At 40.7% G+C, this 20,442-nt stretch overlaps 1 protein-coding gene across 1 annotated transcript in view; it reads right to left on the minus strand.

The window, feature by feature from the left end:
* The window catches only part of ASB9 (ankyrin repeat and SOCS box containing 9), a 271,033-nt gene that overhangs the window by 207,051 nt on the left and 43,540 nt on the right, over positions 1-20,442 (minus strand). The gene's annotated exons all lie outside the window — the stretch shown is intronic.

Below are 20,442 nucleotides of genomic sequence, written 5' to 3' on the forward strand. Positions count from 1 at the left end.
TCCTGAAAGAGTGGCCATCTCTACTTCCTCACCTACCATTTGTTTCCAACCCACCATGATCAAATTTCAAACTCAATGAAGCCAAGTTACTGTTTGATTGTCGTACTGATGACTGCCATATCAGATGGTCACTTCTCAGTTCTTATGTTTGGGAGTTGTTGGTATAAAGATGGCATTTACAGCCATGAGGCTGGGTAAGGCCACCTGTAGCTTTATGGATCATTAGGAGTGTGGTGCCATGTTGCTTAAGAGGACAGAGACAGCAGACACCCTAGGTGGTGACTGACGGGATTCTCTGAATGTCCCTCTGAGCTCCGACATCTGTTCTTCCAACCTACAGAAGCATGACATTAGAAGCTATTCTTTTGTGTTTTGAGGACTCTTCTGTTTCCCAGAATCTCCAAATACTTTGCTAGAGGGTACCTTGGGCTTTCATTAACAAACATCAGAGCACGAATAGTTAGCAGCCAGTAGACTCCAAGATGGTTGCATAAACGGATCATGGGTTCTATGGTGGGAAAAGGGACCACAAGAGGTGATTAAGGACAGCCACTCATTACAAGTTTGCCCTACTTCACAATCTGCCGTAAGTCTGGTCGGAGTCCCAATACCATCTCCCACAACCCTGTGAAAATGTGCTCCCTTACTCCTCTCCCATCATTTTCATTGTCCCAACATGGCCTTTCCTTTCCACGAGGCAAGATAGGTCAGAGTTGGAATATTGTTTGAAGACCCATTTATTGAGCTGCGCCCGAGCCCTGAGAATCCGTCACCACTGCACAGGTTCCCACGGCTGCCCTAGCCCCACAGATAGTTAAGACTTTATTGCTGATGTTTTCGTTAGGCAAGTAAAGAGATTTTAGGCTCATCAGTCACTACGAACTCGTCAAAGTTAACAGAACTTAAGATATGCTTTTAAAACTAATGATGTGAACGTTTTAAGACAAATGAAGAATTTGAAAAACTCATTTCTACTGTCTGATTTAAATTCATGTGAAAACAGAGAGACCTTCAAGATGGCAGAGGAGTAAGACGTGGAGATCACCTTCCTCCCCACAAACACATCAGAAATACATCAACACGTGGGACAACTCCTACAGAACACTTACTGAACTTTGGCAGAAGACCTCAGACTTCCCAAAAGTCAAGAAACTCCCCACGTACCTGGCCGTGTGGCTGACAGTGTCTTGGTGCTCTGGCCTGGTGTCAGGCCTGAGCCTCTGAGGTGGGAGAGCCGAGTTCAGGACATTGGTCCACCAGAGACCTCCCAGCTCCACATAATATCAGATGGCGAAAGCTCTCCCAGACATGTCCATCTCAAAACTAAGACCCACCTCCACTCAACAACCAGCAAGCTACAGTGCTGGACACCCTATACCAAACAACTAGCAAGACAGGAACACAGCCCCATCAATTAGCAGAGAGGCTGCCTAAAATCATAATAAGGTCACAGACACCCCAAAACACACCACCGGACATGGTCCTGCCCCCCAGAAAGACAAGATCCAGTCTCATCCACGAGAACACAGGCACTAGGCCCCTCCACCAGGAAGCCTACACAACCCACTGAACCAACCTTAGCCACTGGGGACAGACACCAAAAACAACGGGAACTACGAACCTGCAGCCTGTGAAAAGGAGACCCTAAACATAGTAAGTTAAGCAAAATGAGAAGACAGAGAAACACACAGCAGACGAAAGAGCAAGGTAAAAACCCACCAGACCAAACAAATGAAGAGGAAATAGGCAGTCTACCTGAAAAACAATTCAGAGTAATGATAGCAAAGATGATCCAAAATCTTGGAAATAGAATGGAGAAAATACAAGAAACGTTTAACAAGGGCCTGGAAGAACTAAACAGCAAACAAACAATGATGAACAGCTCAATAAATGAAATTAAAAATTCTCTAGAAGGAATCCATAGCAGAATAACTGAGGCAAAAGAACGGATAAGTGACCTGGAAGATAAAATACTGGAAATAACTACTGCAGAGCAGAATAAAGAAAAAAGAATGAAAAGAATTGAGGACAATCTCAGAGACCTCTGGGACAACATTAAATGCACCAACATTCGAATTAGAGGGGTCCCAGAAGAAGAAGAGAAAAAGAAAGGGACTGAAAATATTTGAAGAGATTATAGTTGAAAACCTCCCTAATATGGGAAAGGAAAGAGTCAATCAAGTGCAGGAAGCACAGAGTCCCATACAGGATAAATCCAAGGAGAAACACGCCAAGACACATATTAATCAAACTATCAAAAATTAAATACAAAAAAAAATATTAAAAGCAGCAAGGGAAAAACAACAAATAAAATACAAAGGAATCCCCATAAGGTTAACAGCTGATCTTTCAGCAGAAACTCTGCAAGCCAAAAGAGAGTGGCAAGACATATTTAAAGTGATGAAAGGGAAAACCTACAACCAAGATTACTCGACCCAGAAAGGATCTCACTCAGATTCGACGGAGAAATTAAACCTTTACAGACAAGCAAAAGCTAAGAGAATTCAGCACCACCAAACCAGCTTTATAACAAATAAAGGAACTTCTCTAGGCAGGAAACACAAGAGAAGGAAAAGACCTACAATAACAAACCCAAAACAATTAAGAAAATGGTGATAGGAACATACATATCAATAACTACCTTAAATGTAAATGGATTAAATGCTCCCACCAAAAGACACAGGCTGGCTGAATGGATACAAAAACAAGACCCGTATATATGCTGGCTACAAGAGACCCACTTCAGACCTAGAGACACATACAGACTGAAAGTGAGGGGATGGAAAAAGATATTTCATGCAAATGGAAATCAAAAGAAAGCTGCAGTAGCAATTCTCATATCAGACAAAATAGACTTTAAAATAAAGACTATTACAAGAGACAAAGAAGGACACTACATAATGATCAAGGGATCCATCCAAGAAGAAGATATAACAATTGTAAATATTTATGCACCCAACACAGGAGCACCTCAATACATAAGGCAAATGCTAACAGCCATAAAAGGGGAAATCGACAGCAACACAATCATAGTAGGGGACTTTAACACCCCACTTTCACCAATGGACAGATCATCCAAAATGAAAATAAATAAGGTAACACAAGCTTTAAATGATACATTAAACAAGATGGACTTAATTGATATTTACAGGACATTCCATCCAAAAACAACAGAATACACTTTCTTCTCAAGTGCTCATGGAACATTTTCCAGGACAGATCATATCTTGGATCACAAATCAAGCCTTGGTAAATTTAAGAAAACTGAAATCGTATCAAGTACCTTTTCTGACCACAACGCTATGAGACTAGATACCAATTACAGGAAAAAATCTGTAAAAAATACAAACACATGGAGGTTAAACAATACACTACTTAATAACCAAGAGATCACTGAAGAAATCAAAGAGGAAATCAAAAAATACCTAGAAACAAATGACAATGAAAACACGACGACGCAAAACCTATGATATGCAGCAAAAGCAGTTCTAAGAGGGAAGCTTATAACAATACAATCCTACCTCAAGAAACAAGAAACATCTCAAATAAACAACCTAACCTTACACCTAAAGCAATTAGAGAAAGAAGAACAAAAAAAACCCCAAGTTAGCAGAAGGAAAAAAATCATAAAGATCAGATCAGAAATAAATGAAAAAGAAATGAAGGAAACAATAGCAAAGATCAATAAAACTAAAAGCTGGTTCTTTGAGAAGATAAACGAAATTGATAAACCATTAGCCAGACTCATCAAGAAAAAAGGGAGAAGACTCAAATCAATAGAATTAGAAATGAAAATGGAGAAGTAACAACTGACATGGCAGAAATACAAAGGATCATGAGAGATTACTACAAGCAAATATATGCCAATAAAATGGACAACCTGGAAGAAATGGACAAATTCTTAGAAAAGCACAACCTTCCGAGACTGAACCAGGAAGAAATAGAAAATATAAACAGACCAATCACAAGCATCACATCTCTGAAATTGAGACTGTGATTAAAAATCTTCCAACAAACAAAAGCCCAGGACCAGATGGCTTCACAGGCGAATTCTATCAAACATTTAGAGAAGAGTTAACACCTATCCTTCTCAAACTCTTCCAAAATATAGCAGAGGGAGGAACACTCCCAAACTCATTCTACGAGGCCACCATCACCCTGATACCAAAAGCAGACAAAGATGTCACAAAGAAAGAAAACTACAGGCCAATATCACTGATAAACATAGATGCAAAAATCCTCAACAGGGAGGAGAGAAGATGGCAGAAGAGTAAGACGCGGAGATCACCTTCCTTCCCACAGATACAGTAGAAATACATCTACACGTGGAACTGCTCCTACAGAACACCCACTGAACGCTGGCAGAAAACGTCAGACCTCCCAAAAGGCAAGAAACTCCCCCCGTACTTGGGTAGGGCAAAAGAAAAAAGAAATAACAGAGACAAAAGAATAGGGACGGCACCTGCACCAGTGGGAGGGAGCTGTGAAGGAGGAAAGATTTCCACACACTAGGAAGCCCCTTCGCGGGCAGAGACTGCGGGTGGCAGAGGGGGGAAGCTTCGGAGCCACGGAGGAGAGCACAGCCACAGGGGTGCGGAGGGCAAAGCGGAGAGATTCCCGCACTTCCCGCACGGAGGCTCGGCGCTGACCAGCACTCACCAGCCCGAGAGGCTTGTCTGCTCAGCCGCCGGGGCGGGCGGGGCTGGGAGCTGAGGCTCGGGCTTCGGTCGGATGGCAGGGAGAGGACTGGGGTTGGCGGCGTGAACACAGCCTGAAGGGGTTGGCGCACCACAGCTGGCTGGGAGGGAGACCGGGAAAAAGTCTGAAGGTGCCGAAGAGGCAAGAGACTTTTTCTTGCCTCTTTGTTTCGCGGCGCGCAAGGAGAAGGGATTCAGAGCGCCGCCTAAACGAACTCCAGAGACTGGCACGAGCCGCGGCTATCAGCGCGGACCCCAGAGACGGACGTGAGATGCTGGGGCTGCTGCTGCCGCCTCCAAAAAGCCTGTGTGTGAGCACAGGTCACTCTCCACACCGCCCCTCCCGGGAGCCCGTGCAGCCCGCCACTGCCAGGGTCCCGTGATCCAGGGACAACTTCCCCGGGAGAACGCACGGCGCGCCTCAGGCTGGTGCAACGTCACGACGCCTCTGACGCCGCAGGCTCGCCCCGCCTCCTCCGTACCCCTCCCTCCCCGCGGCCTGGGTGAGCCAGAGCCCCCGAAGCAGCTGCTCCTTTAACCCCGTCCTGTCTGGGCGGGGAACAGATGCCCTCAGGCGACCTACACGCAGAGGCGGGTCCAAATCCAAAGCTGATCCCCAGGAGCTGTGCGAACAGAGACGAGGAGGGGAAATCTCTCCCAGCAGCCTCAGAAGCAGCGGATTAAAACTCCACAAACAACTTGATGTGCCTGCATCTGTTGAATACCTGAATAGACAACGAATCATCCCAAATTCAGGAGGTGGACTTTGGGAGCAGGATATATTAATTTTTCCCCTTTTCCTTTTTTTTTTGTGAGTGTATATGTATATGCTTCTGGGGGAGATTTTGTCTGTATAGCTTTGCTTTATAATAGCTTTATTTTACTTCACTATATTATAGCCTCTTTCTTTCTTTCTATTTTTTCCCCCTTTTACTCTGAGCCGTGTGGACGAAAGGCTCTTGGTGCTTCAGCCAGGCATCAGGGCTGTACCTCGGAGGTGGGAGAGCCAACTTCAGGACACTGGTCCACAAGAGACCTCCCAACTCCACGTAATACCAAACGGCAAAAATCTCTCAGAGATCTCCATCTCAACATCAAGACCCAGCATCACTCAATGACCAGCAAGCTACAGTGCTGAACGCCCTATGCCAAACAACTAGCAAGACAGGAACACAGTCCCATCCATTAGCAGAGAGGCTGCCTAAAATCATAATAAGGCCACAGACACCCCAAAATATACCACTAGACGTGGATGTGCCCACCAGAAAGACAAGATCCAGCCTCATCCACCAGAGCTCAGGCACTAGGTTCCCTCCACAAGGAAGCCTACATAACCCACTGAACCAACCTTAGCCACTGGGGACAGATACCAAAAACAACGGGAACTACGAACCTGCAACCTGTGATAAGGAGACCCCAAACACAGTAAGATAAGCAAAATGAGACGACAGAAAAACACACAGCAGATGAAGGAGCAGGGTCAAAACACACTAGACTTAACAAATGAAGAGGAAATAGGTAGTCTACCTGAAAAAGAATTCAGAATAATGATAGTAAGGATGATCCAAAATCCTGGAAATAGAATAGACAAAATGCAAGAAACATTTAACAAGGACGTAGAAGAACTAAAGAGGAACCAAGCAATGATGAAAAACACAATAAATGAAATTAAAAATTCTCTAGAAGGGATCAATAGCAGAATAACTGAGGCAGAAGAACGGATAAGTGACCTGGAAGATAAAATGGTGGAAATAACTACTGCAGAGCAGGATAAAGAAAAAAGAATGAAAAGAACTGAGGACAGTCTCAGAGACCTCTGGGACAACATTAAACGCACCAACATTCGAATTACAGGGGTCCCAGAAGAAGAAGAGAAAAAGAAAGGGACTGAGAAAATATTTGAAGAGATTATAGTTGAAAACTTCCCTAATTTGGGAAAGGAAATAGTTAATCAAGTCCTGGAAGCACAGAGAGTCCCATACAGGATAAACCCAAGGAGAAACACGCCAAGACACATATTAATCAAACTGTCAAAAATTAAATATAAGGAAAACATATTAAAGGCAGCAAGGGAAAAAAAACAAATAACACACAAGGGAATCCCCATAAGGTTAACATCTGATCTTTCAGCAGAAACTCTGCAAGCCAGAAGGGAGTGGCAGGATATACTTAAAGTGATGAAGGAGAAGAACCTACAACCAAGATTACTCTACCCAGCAAGGATCTCATTCATATGTGATGGAGAAATTAAAACCTTTACAGACAAGCAAAAGCTGAGAGAGTTCAGCACCACCAAACCAGCTTTACAACAAACGCTAAAGGAACTTCTCTAGGCAAGAAACACAAGAGAAGGAAAACACCTACAATAACAAACCCAAAACATTTAAGAAAATGGGAATAGGAACATACATATTGATAATTACCTTGAATATAAATGGATTAAATGCTCCCACCAAAAGACACAGGCTGGCTGAATGGATACAAAAACAAGACCCATATATATGCTGTCTACAAGAGACCCACTTCAGACCTAGGGACACATACAGACTGAAAGTGAGGGGATGGAAAAAGATATTCCATGCAAATGGAAATCAAAAGAAAGCTGGAGTAGCAATTCTCATATCAGACAAAATAGACTTTAAAATAAAGACTATTACAAGAGACAAAGAAGGACACTATATAATGATCAAGGGATTGATCCAAGAGGAAAGTATAACAATTGTAAATATTTATGCACCCAACATAGGAGCACCTCAATACATAAGGCAAATACTAACAGCCATAAAAGGGGAAATCGACAGCAACACAATCATAGTAGGGGACTTTAACACCCCACTTTCACCAATGGACAGATCATCCAAAATGAAAATAAATAAGGAAACACAAGCTTTAAATGATACATTAAACAAGATGGACTTAATTGATATTTATAGGACATTCCACCCAAAAACAACAGAATACACATTTTTCTCAAGTGCTCATGGAACATTCTCCAGGATAGATCATATCCTGGGTCACAAATCAAGCCTTGGTAAATTTAAGAAAATTGAAATCGTATCAAGTATCTTTTCCGACCACAACGCTATGAGACTAGATATCAATTACAGGAAAAGATCTGTAAAAAATACAAACACATGGAGGCTACACAATACACTACTTAATAACGAAGTGATCACTGGAGAAATCAAAGGGGAAATCAAAAAATACCTAGAAACAAATGACAATGGAGATACGACGACCCAAAACCTATGGGAAGCAGCAAAAGCAGTGCTAAGAGGGAAGTTTATAGCAATACAAGCCTACCTCAAGAAACAGGAAACATCTCGAATAAACAACCTAACCTTGCACCTAAAGCAATTAGAGAAAGAAGAACAAAAAAACCCCAAAGCCAGCAGAAGGAAAGAAATTATAAAGATCAGGTCAGAAAGAAATGAAGGAAACAATAGCAAAAATCAATGAAACTAAAAGCTGGTTCTTTGAGAAGATAAACAAAATTGATAAACCATTAGCCAGACTCATCAAGAGAAAAAGGGAGAAGACTCAGATCAATAGAATTAGAAATGAAAAAGGGGAAGTAACCACTGACACTGCAGAAATACAAAAGATCATGAGAGATTACTACAAGCAACTCTATGCCAATAACATGGACAACCTGGAAGAAATGGACAGATTCTTAGAAATGCACAACCTACCGAGACTGAACCAGGAAGAAATAGAAAATATGAACAGACCAATCACAAGCACTGAAATTGAAACTGTGATTAAAAACCTTCCAACAAACAAAAGCCCAGGACCAGATGGCTTCACAGGTGAATTCTATCAAACATTTAGAGAAGAGCTAACACCTATCCTTCTCAAACTATTCCAAAATATTGCAGAGGGAGGAACACTCCCAAACTCATTCTACGAGGCCACCATCACCCTGATACCAAAACCAGACAAAGATGTCACAAAGAAAGAAAACTACAGGCCAATATCACTGATGAACATAGATGCAAAAATCCTCAACAAAATACTAGCAAACAGAATCCAACAGCACATTAAAAGGATCATACACCATGATCAAGTGGGGTTTATCCCAGGAATGCAAGGATTCTTCAATATACGCAAATCAATCAACGTGATACACCATATTAACAAATTGAAGGAGAAAAACCATATGATCATCTCAATAGATGCAGAGAAAGCTTTCGACAAAATTCAACACCCATTTATGATAAAAGCCTTGCAGAAAGTAGGCATAGAGAGAACTTTCCTCAACATAATAAAGGCCATATATGACAAACCCACAGCCAACATTGTCCTCAATGGTGAAAAACTGAAACCATTTCCACTAAGATCAGGAACAAGACAAGGTTGCCCACACTCACCACTATTATTCAACATAGTTTTGGAAGTGTTAGCCACAGCAATCAGAGAAGACAAAGAGATAAAAGGAATCCAAATCGGAAAAGAAGAAGTAAAGCTGTCACTATTTGCAGATGACATGATACTATACATAGAGAATCCTAAAGATGCTACCAGAAAACTCCTAGAGCTAATCAATGAATTTGGTAAAGTAGCAGGATACAAAATTAATGCACAGAAATCTCTTGCATTTCTATACACTAATGACGAAAAATCTGAAAGTGAAATTAAGAAAACACTCCCGTTTACCATTGCAACAAAAAGAATAAAATATCTAGGAATAAACCTACCTAAGGAGACAAAAGCCCTGTACGCAGAAAATTATAAGACACTGATGAAAGAAATTAAAGATGATACAAATAGATGGAGAGATATACCATGTTCTTGGATTGGAAGAATCAACATTGTGAAAATGACTCTACTACCCAAAGCAATCTACAGATTCAATGCAATCCCTATCAAATTACCACTGGCATTTTTCACAGAACTAGAACAAATAATTTCACAATTTGTATGGAAACACAAAAGACCCCGAATAGCCAAAGCAATCTTGAGAACGAAAAATGGAGCTGGGGGAATCAGGCCTCCTGACTTCAGACTATATTACAAAGCTTCAGTAATCAAGACAGTTTGGTACTGGCACAAAAACAGAAATATAGATCAATGGAACAGGATAGAAAGCCCAGAGATAAACCCACACACATATGGTCACCTTATCTTTGATAAAGGAGGCAAGCATATACAGTGGAGAAAAGACAGCCTCTTCAATAAGTGGTGCTGGGAAAATTGGACAGGTACATGTAAAAGTATGAAATTAGAACACTCCCTGACACCATACACAAAAATAAACTCAAAATGGATTAAAGACCTAAGTGTAAGGGCAGACACTATCAAACTCTTAGAGGAAAACATAGGCAGAACACTCTATGACATAAATCACAGCAAGATTCTTTTCGACCCAGCTCCCAGAGAAATGGAAATAAGAACACAAATAAACAAATGGGACCTAATGAAACTTAAAAGCTTTTGCACAGCAAAGGAAACCATAAACAAGACCAAAAGACAACCATCAGAATGGGAGAAAATATTTTCAAATGAAGCAACTCACAAAGGATTAATCTCCAAGATTTACAAGCAGCCCATGCAGCTCAATAACAAAAAAACGAACAACCCAATCCAAAAATGGGCAGAAGACCTAAATAGACATTTCTCCAAAGAAGATATACAGATGGCCTACAGACACATGAAAGAATGCTCAACATCATTAATCATTAGAGAAATGCAAATCAAAACTACAATGAGATATCATCTCACACCGGTCAGAATGGCCATCATCAAAAAATCTAGAAACAATAAATGCTGGAGAGGGTGTGGAGGAAAGGGAACCCTCTTGCACTGTTGGTGGGAATGTAAATTGATACAGCCACTATGGAGAACAGTATGGAGGTTCCTTAAAAAACTACAAATAGAACTACCATACAACCCAGCAATCCCACTACTGGGCATATACCCTGAGAAAACCATAGGTCAAAAAGTGTCATGTACCACAATGTTCATTGCAGCTCTATTTACAATAGCCAGGACATGGAAGCAACCTAAATGTCCATCGACAGATGAATGGATAAAGAAGATGTGGCACATATATACAATGGAATATTACTCAGCCATAAAAAGAAATGAAATGGAGGTATTTGTAATGAGGTGGATGGAGTTAGAGTCTGTCATACAGAGTGAAGTAAGTCAGAAAGAGAAAAACAAATACAGTATGCTAACACATATATACGGAATCTAAGGAAAAAAAAAAAAGGCCATGAAGAACCTAGTGGCAAGACGGGAATAAAGACACAGACCTACTAGAGAATGGACTTGAGGATATGGGGAGGGGGTGGGGTGAGATGTGACAGGGTAAGAGAGTGTCATGGACATATATACACTACCAAATGTAAAATAGATAACTAGTGGGAAGCAGCCGCATAGCACAGGAAGATCAGCTCGGTGCTTTGTGACCACCTAGAGGGGTGGGATGGGGAGGGTGGGAGGGAGGGAGATGCAAGAGGGAAGAGAAATGGGAACATATTGTATATGTATAACTGATTCACTTTGTTATAAAGCAGAAGCTAACACACCATTGTAAGGCAATTATACTTCAATAAAGATGTTTAAAAAAAAAAAACAAAAAATTCTACCAGCCCCTAGAATAATGATTGGCTCATAATATGTGTTTAATGCAAAATTCATAAATAAATACACTAATACAGTTTAAAAAAAAATCCTCAACAAAATACTAGCAAAAAGAATCCAACAGCACATTAAAAGGATCATACACCATGATCAAGTGGGGTTTATCCCAGGAATGCAAGAATTCTGCAATATATGCAAATCAATGTGATATACCATATTAACAAATTGAAGGAGAAAAACCATATGATCATCTCAATAGATGCAGAAAAAGCTTTACACAAAATTCAACACCCATTTGTGATAAAAACCCCCCAGAAGGTAGGCACAGAGAGAACTCACCTCAACATAATAAAGGTCATATATGACAAACCCACAGCCAACATCATTCTCAATGGTGAAAAACTGAAACCATTTCCTCTAAGATCAGGAACGAGACAAGGCTGTCCACTCACCACTATTATTCAACATAGTTTTGGAAGTTTTAGCCACAGCAATCAGAGAAGAAAAAAAAATGAAAGGAATCCTAATCTGAAGAGAAGAAGTAAAGCTGTCACTGTTTGCAGATGACATGATACTATACACAGAGAATCCTAAAGATGCTACCAGAAAACTACTAGAGCTAATCAATGAATTTGGTAAAGTAGCAGGATACAAAATTAATTCACAGAAATTTCTTGCATTCTTATACACTAATGATGAAAAATCTGAAAGAGAAATTAAGGAAACACTCCCATTTACCATTGCAACAAAAAGAATAAAATACCTAGGAGTAGAACTACCTAAGGAGACAAAAGACCTGTATGCAGAAAACTATAAGACACTGATGAAAGAAATTAAAGATGATACCAACAGATGGAGAGATATACCATGTTCTTGGATTGGAAGAATCAACATTGTGAGAATGACTCTACTACCCAAAGCAATCTACAGATTCAATGCAATCCCTATCAAACTACCAATGGCATTTTTCACAGAACTAGAACAAAAAATTTCACAATTTGTATGGAAACACAAAAGACCCCGAATAGCCAAAGCAATCTTGAGAAAGAAAAACGGAGCTGGAGTAATCAGGCTTGCGGACTTCAGACTATACTACAAAGCTACAGTAATCAAGACAGTATGGTACTGGCACAAAAACAGAAATATAGATCAATGGAACAGGATAGAAAGCCCAGAGATAAACCCACACACATATGGTCACCTTATTTTTGATAAAGGAGGCAAGCATATACAGTGGAGAAAAGACAGCCTCTTCAATAAGTGGTGCTGGGAAAACTGGACAGCTACATGTAAAAGAATGAAATTAGAACACTCCCTAACACCATACACAGAAATAAACTCAAAATGGATTAGAGACTTAAATATAAGACCAGACACTATAAAACTTTTAGAGGAAAACCTAGGAAAACCACTCTTTGACATAAACCATAGCAAGATCTTTTTTGACCCACCTCCTAGAGTAACAGAAATAAAAACAAAAATAAACAAATGGGACTTACTTAAACTTAAAAGCTTTTGCACAGCAAAGGAAACCATAAACAAGACAAAAAGATAACCCTCAGAATGGAAGAAAATATTTGCAAATGAAGCAACTGACAAAGGATTAATCTTCAAAATTTACAAGCAGCTCATGCAGCTCAATATCAAAAAAACAAACAACCCAATCCAAAAATGGGCAGAAGACCTAAACAAACATTTCTCCAAAGAAGATATACAGATTGCCAACAAACACATGAAAGGATGCTCAACATCACTAATCATTAGAGAAATGCAAATCAAAACTACAATGAGGGATCACCTCACACTGGTCAGAATGGCCATCATCAAAAAATCTACAATCAATAAATGCTGGAGAGGATGTGGAGAAAAGGGAACCCTCTTGCACTGTTGGTGGGAATGTAAATTGATACAGCCACTATGGAGAACAGTAAGGAGGTTCCTTAAGAAACTAAAAATAGAACTACCATACGACCCAGCAATCCCACTACTGGTCATATACCCTGAGAAAACCATAATTCAAAAAGAGTCATGTACCACAATGTTCACTGCAGCTCTATTTACAATAGCCAGGACATGGAATCAACCTAAGTGTCCATCGACAGATGAATGGTTAAAGAAGATGTGGCACATATACACAATGGAATATTACTCAGCCATAAAAAGAAACGAAATTGAGTTATTTGTAGTGAGGTGAATGGACCTAGAGTCTGTCATACAGAGTGAAGTAAGTCAGAAAGAGAAAAACAAATACCGTATGCTAACACATATATATGGAATCTAAAAAAAAAAAAAAGAAAAACATGGTTCTGAAGAATCTAGGGGCAGGACAGGAACAAAGACACAGATGTAGAGAATGGACTTGAGGACACGGGGAAGGGGAAGGGGAAGCTGGGACGAAGTGAGAGAGTGGCATGGACATATATACACTACCAAATGTAAAATATATAGCTAGTGGGAAGCAGCTGCATAGCACAGGGAGATCAGCTCAGTGCTTTGTGACCACTTTTAGGTATTCCTCTAAAAGTTTTAGAGGGGTGGGATAGGGAGGGTGGGAGGGAGACGTAAGAGGGAGGAGATACAGGGATGTATGTATATGTATAGCTGATTCATTTTGTTATAAAGCAGAAACTAGCACACCATTGTAAAGCAATTATACTGCAATAAAGATGTTAAAAAAAAAAAAAAACATTTATCACCCAGTCGCTCCACCATGTGAGCTATGACTGCATTCAAGTTCTTTATTTGGATAAGAGCTAAAAATAATATTAATTAGGAGGATGACATATGCACAATATACTATGATTGATATATGATAGATCAATATTCGGTGATAGTATATCAATATTTTAGCATAAGATAACTGAACAAAGGAGTTCCAAGTGTGTACGCTTTCCTGGGTGGTACCAGAGCCTTGCTAGCCTTCCCTGATCCTGGCTGCCTCTCTTTATGCACAGGAAAGATGAAAACAGGAGAGAAGTGAGTAGTTTCCATGAAGCAATCTTAAGTCCAAAGCAGAGTCGTGTTTGGAAAATGTGTCAGAACAGACAAAATGGTATACCTTTCCTTCCCTTCTTTCCCTGGCCGCTTTGGTCCTCCTTCGAGACCCTCGTCTCTGCAAGCCTGACACTACCAGGCAGTTCTGTGCACCCTTCTCTACGCCAGCGTTTCACACTCTTGGCTGCTCACATTCTAGGCCAGGGTTCCTTGTGGTGAGCGCTGTCCTGAACACTGTAGAATGTTTAGCAGTATCATTAGCCTCTACCCACTAGACGGCAGTAAGTATCTCCAGACATTGTCCAATGTCCCCTAGGAAGGGCCTAAATACCCCCCAATTGAGGACACCCACAGGCCCAAGAAGTCAGCGAACCCAAGAGGACTCCAGAAGATTCTACTGCATTGCAAAGGATGGAGGAAGGGCTGCTGGATTAGATGTTGGATGTCAGCACTGAATTTAGATGATTGCCAGATGCGGTTAGAACCCAGATCAATAACTGAAACAGAACCTGAGGGGTGCATATTTCTCAGCCTAGAGGGTATGGCTGAGCAGGCCTTTTTTCTTTCTTTAAGTGGAGGCTTCAGCCAAAAGCACTTCTAAATAGCCGAGCCCTATAAACAAATCTCTGGTTACCTGAGAAGCGAAAATCAGCAGAGGTGCTGGTTCCCTGCTGTGTTCACACATCTCCTTAAGCTTTCATTTTACCCTCAGCAATAACACGCCCGATGCCAGTCCATTCGTGACCTGCTAATGGGGTGCATTTTCAGATTAATCTGCTTTCACGTTGTCTGTGGCCTCTTTGGGAACGCTCCCTGATTGCCCTCCAATCATTTCCCACCCCTTTCGAGAACATTAGGTATTAATTCAAGCTTGTCAAATCTTATATGATATATTCCATTCAGGAGATAATACCTCATCAACCTTACCTGGCACTGGAAAATTCAGTTTCTCAAGATACCAGCTGTTATCCTGGAGACCTTGCATATCTGTTTGGAACAGCTAATAGCAAATGTTTTTGCTGAGCTCATTTTTTATTTTTTGCAGCTAGTAAAGTTCTATCAATTATACGTAAAGTATACCTCAATGAATCTTACAAAATAAAGGAAATGAATCAATTTATGACATGTAAGTTAAGTGCTTCTCTGTCATCGCCCTAAATAACAACAGATACAATAACAATACAGCACATACATGCAAGTTACAGGATTTTTTGTTAGCCGTTTTTGTGTGAAGGCTATTGTCGCTTAGTTTCACAAAAAGAAAACACTGGACTGTGGAGTAGTCGTTGATAAGGCTGGGGGCCCATCTTTTTGGATATCTAATCAACATGACACACATCCTTTTTGTTTGTTTTAATGGTTACCAGTGTTGAAAAGTCAATCCATAGAGGCACATTGTTACAAATGGAATTAAACTTCCACAGCGATTCACCTTGTTATAAAGCAGAAACTAACACACCATTGTAAAGCAATTATACTCCAATAAAGATGTTTAAAAAAAAAAAAAAAAAAACTTCCACAGCTCATTTTACAAGGCGCAGATAATCTTCTCTCAAAGACATCAGAATTCTCCAGAGCTGTTTGTTTGTTTGGCTTTGTTTTGGTGGTGGTGCTGCTGGGGTTTTTTTTTTTTATTGAGGTGTACTTGACATATAACCTTATATTAGTTTCCAGTGTACAACATAATGATTCCATATTTGTATATATTGCAAAATGATCACCACTACAAATCTAGTTAACACTCATCATCATACATAGTTACAGAATTTTTCTTGTGGTGAGAACTTTTGAGATCTGCTCTCTTAGCAACTTTCAAATCTACTCCCTTAGAACTTTCTGAGTTCAACTCCAGTTATGAAAATAATCAAGAGACAGGAAGATCGTGGTCATGTGCAATCTAGCAGCAGGTTAATAACTCCAGGAATTTCAAAAAAGTGAGGAACAGAAAAGGTATTTCAGAATATTTGCAAGAACTAGTGTGATACAAAAATATCTGTGAGATCTATGGATAGCAGTGTTAACGAGTACTGCGAATACTACTCTGGTTGCCTGGTTTGTTTGTTTGGTTTTTTCATTCAGTGCTGACCTTTTACTCGACATTTTATTTTATTTTATATTAGAGTATAGTTGATTTACAATGTTGTGTTAGTTTCAGGTGTACAGCAAAGTGATTCAGTTATACATATACATACATGCCTGAATCCTTAATTGAAAGAAATGCTCAACTTCAGTTAGAGGTTAATGAAAATATAGATTTTTTAAAATTCAAATTTACAGGCGTCTTGAATTCTATCCAGAGACTCCTAGGTTAAGAATTCCTGTTCTGGGGACTTCCCTGGTGGTCCGGTGGTTAAGACTTCGCCTTCCAATGCAGGGAGTGCGGTTTCGATCCCTGGTCAGGGAGCTAAAATCCCACATGCCTCAGGGCCAAAATACCAAAACACAGAACAGAAGCAATGTTGTAACAAATTCGATAAAGACTTTAAAAATGGTCCACATCAAAAAACTCTTTAAAAAAAAAAAAAGAATTCCTGTTCTAATGGACTGACAGAGTCCATTGCAACATGAAGGGAAAAACAAGGCAAAGTCCAGAAACATTTCAAAGGCAACATGATTCAGATTTCCACCCGGTATCTGCTCCTTACCTCTTTGAGATCATCTACTAAGTTTTTCCCCATCATTTATTCAGCCTTGACCTCAGAGACCCCCTTGCGTTCCCCCTGAATACAATCCTGCCCCAGGGCCTTGGCATTTGCTGATCTCCCTGCCAGGGGCGGTGCAGGGAGCTGCCTTCAGATTTCTACATAGCTACTTCTGTCACCACCTTGAGATTTTGGCTTAAATGTCACGCTCTCAGTTAAGCTCTCCCTGACTTAATATTTAGAATTGCAGTCTATTATAGGTTATTACAAGATATTGAATATAGTTATATAGCTCCCTGTGCTATACAGTCTTTACTATATATATAGTAGTGTATATCTGTTCATCTTAAACTCCTAATTTATCCCTTTTGTAATAACCTGTGATGGAAAAGAATGTGAAAAAGAATATATATATGGATATAGACATATAGATAGATAGATCTATCTGAATCACTTTGCTGTACACCTGAAACTAACACAATACTATAAAATCAACTAGAGTTCAATTAAAAAAAAAAAAAAAGAATTGCAATCTGTGCTATGAGAGTTAATTGCAGCATGCCTATAACTGGCCTAAGCTGTTCTGTTGAAATAGGAAATGCATCTGTATGGCACTAACCCCTGGCCAAGGCACAAAACCTATTAATTAATCATGCTGCTGTGTGACCATGGGTTCGAGGACTTTGGGAAGGTTTGTACCAGCTTGTCAGCACTGTTTATTGACAATAGGCAGATTAATGATCTGCGCCTGGTCAGGGTGAGACCCTCAGAAGTCTCTGTTGTTAAAGCTGGTTACACAGCAGAAATATGCATAGGGAACCAGCAAAATATGAATAACTCCATCCAAGACTCCATTTTGGGTTCCCTGATTCCCAGGGGTGCCATGTACACATCTATGGCTCCTGATCAGAAAGCAAGAGTGCATCGTGCCACAGCCCTTACAGACAGAGGACAAAAGATCCCCGTGAATGCTCTTTCTCTAGTGGATATTCTTCTCCTGTAATAAACTCCAGATTTGTAAGCATTTCACTGAAGTTCCTACAGGTCTTCTTCAGCAATCAAACCCTGTTGAATTGTCACCATTAGTGTGTAATTCTGACCACGACTCTCCCTCCTGCTTGTCTGGTTTTCCTGTCTTCATGGCACTTAGCGTCATCTGACATACTATATATGTTACTTATTGACTGTGTTTATCACATTAACATATTCACTGACTGTTCCTTTAGTATTATTTTTTATCATCCTCTCGCTGGGGGACTCCATGAGGGTAGGGTTTCTGGTCCAATTTTTTTTTTTTTTTTACTGCAGTATCTCTGGACCATAGCACAGCATCTGCATTTATTATTTGATGAATAAAAGAATGAACTGGGCTTCCCTGGTGGCACAGTGGTTGAGAGTCCGCCTGCCAATGCAGGGGACACGGGTTCGAGCCCTGGTCTGGGAAGATCCCACATGCCGCGGAGTGGCTGGGCCCGTGAGCCACAGTTGCTGAGCCTGCGCGTCTGGAGCCTGTGCTCCGCAACAGGAGAGGCCGCGATAGCGAGAGGCCTGCGCACCGCGATGAAGAGTGGCCCCCGCTTGCCACAACTGGAGAAAGCCCTCGCACAGAAACGAAGACCCAACACAGCCATAAATAAAATAAATAAATAAATTAAAAAAAAAAAAAAAAAAAGAATGAACTGAAGGGGACTTCCCTGGTGGCGCAGTGGTTGAGAATCCGCCTGCCAATGCAGGGGACACGGGTTCAAGCCCTGGTCCAGGAAGATCCCACACGCCATGGAGCAACTAAGCCCGTGCACCACAACTACTGAGCCTGCGCTCTAGAGCCCGCTAGCCACAACCACTGAGCCAGCGTGCCACAACTACTGAAGCCTGCACGCCTAGAGCCCGTGCTCCGCAACAAGAGAAGCCACCGCAATGAGAAGCCTGCGCACCGCAACGAAGAGTAGCCCCCGCTCGCCGCAACTAGAGAAAGCCCGCGCGCAGCAACGAAGACACAACGCAGTCAAAAATAAAATAAATAAAATAAATAAATTTTTTAAAAAGACAAAAAAGAATGAACTGAAGAAAGAGGCAGAGTAGAAAAATCACTTAGAGCTCAAGACTGTTTTGGCCTAGCTCTGAGGCTGAAAATCAATATACAGAAGCTTAGAAAGATGGACAATGATAGAGCATGTGTTCACCTGCCGATTATACTGAAGTCCGTTATCATAAGGGACAGAGATGTTGACTGACAGTTGGATGCAATAGGAATTGATGCACCTAATCTTCGTTGACTCAAAGACCAAAAACTGATGTCCATGAAGGGCCGCAAGTGGCTAGGAGCTTCTCTTTCTGACAGCTGTTCCAGCCTCTGAAGGCAATCAGAGTCACCTCCACCTGGAATCTCTTTCAGTTTCCCTAATATTTTGGCTTCTTATCACTGGCAACATTCACCTGTAAATGCCTCAGTCTTTCTGGCCTCCCACGTGGACAGCTGATCTAGAAAACACAGCTTAACTTCGAGTGCCACTTAGCTGAGCAAGAACAAATCCCTCCTTGGTTTAGAGCAGTCATTTCCAAATCTTCAACTGCATCAAAATCATCAGAGGAATTTTTTTAAATGCAGGCTCTGCCCTTCCTCTCCACTCCCCACCCTGACTGGGATTCTCAATCATCAGGTCTGAGGTGCGGTCTGGAAAATCAGTATTTCCAGAACTTCTGTATGTGATTTTACAGTTAGGGAATATCTTCTCCAAATTGTATTACAAAGAATTAATGAATTCAGAAGTGTTTGGTGATTTCACTGAGCAAATTATATGCACTTCTTTTGAATTATAGGGGAAAACTCCTTTTTTATGTTCATTTTTCTTTCAAGGAATCTGTTTTTTTAATTTTTAATTTTTCCCAGTTGTGTTGAGATAAACTGACGTGTAACATTGTATTAGTTTTAAGTGCACGACATAATGATTTGACATATGTATATATTGTGAAATGTACACATCAAGTCTAGTTAACATACATGACCTCACATAGTTATGTGTTTTTCTTGCAATGAGAACTTTTAAGATCTGCTCTCTTAGCAACTTTCAACACTGACTGTTAGACAACACTGATTGTTAACAACAGTCACCATGCTGTACATTACATTTTTAAGCGTCAAAGTGATGAAATCCTTTCAGGAGACTGCAGTTTGCTCTGGGCTTGGTGAGTTTGCTGACATCATGTTTCTGTCTTCCATTCCTTGTCCTATTGTTTGAACTTCTAGAGGGAGAATCGAGAAGACAAAAGGTAAAATGCACAGCCCTCTAGGTTTGCTTTTGAATTGGCTGGTCCCTGGATGTTATTCATAAGTTGTTGAGGAGGGCAGTGAAGGGGGTGGGTGACATATGCTTTAACTCTCCTCTCTATCAGATATTCTTCTTCAGTAGTTGACAGGAGCCAGCCTTGTTGTGTATTGTCTAACCATTCCTCGAAGACAGTGGTGTCTCCTAAGAGCTGACTGAGCTCATTTGTTCCCAACTCTGCATTCAATGGCATTC

Source organism: Balaenoptera borealis (assembly GCF_965194805.1).
Source record: "Balaenoptera borealis genome assembly, chromosome: X".
Taxonomy (NCBI): domain Eukaryota; kingdom Metazoa; phylum Chordata; class Mammalia; order Artiodactyla; family Balaenopteridae; genus Balaenoptera; species Balaenoptera borealis.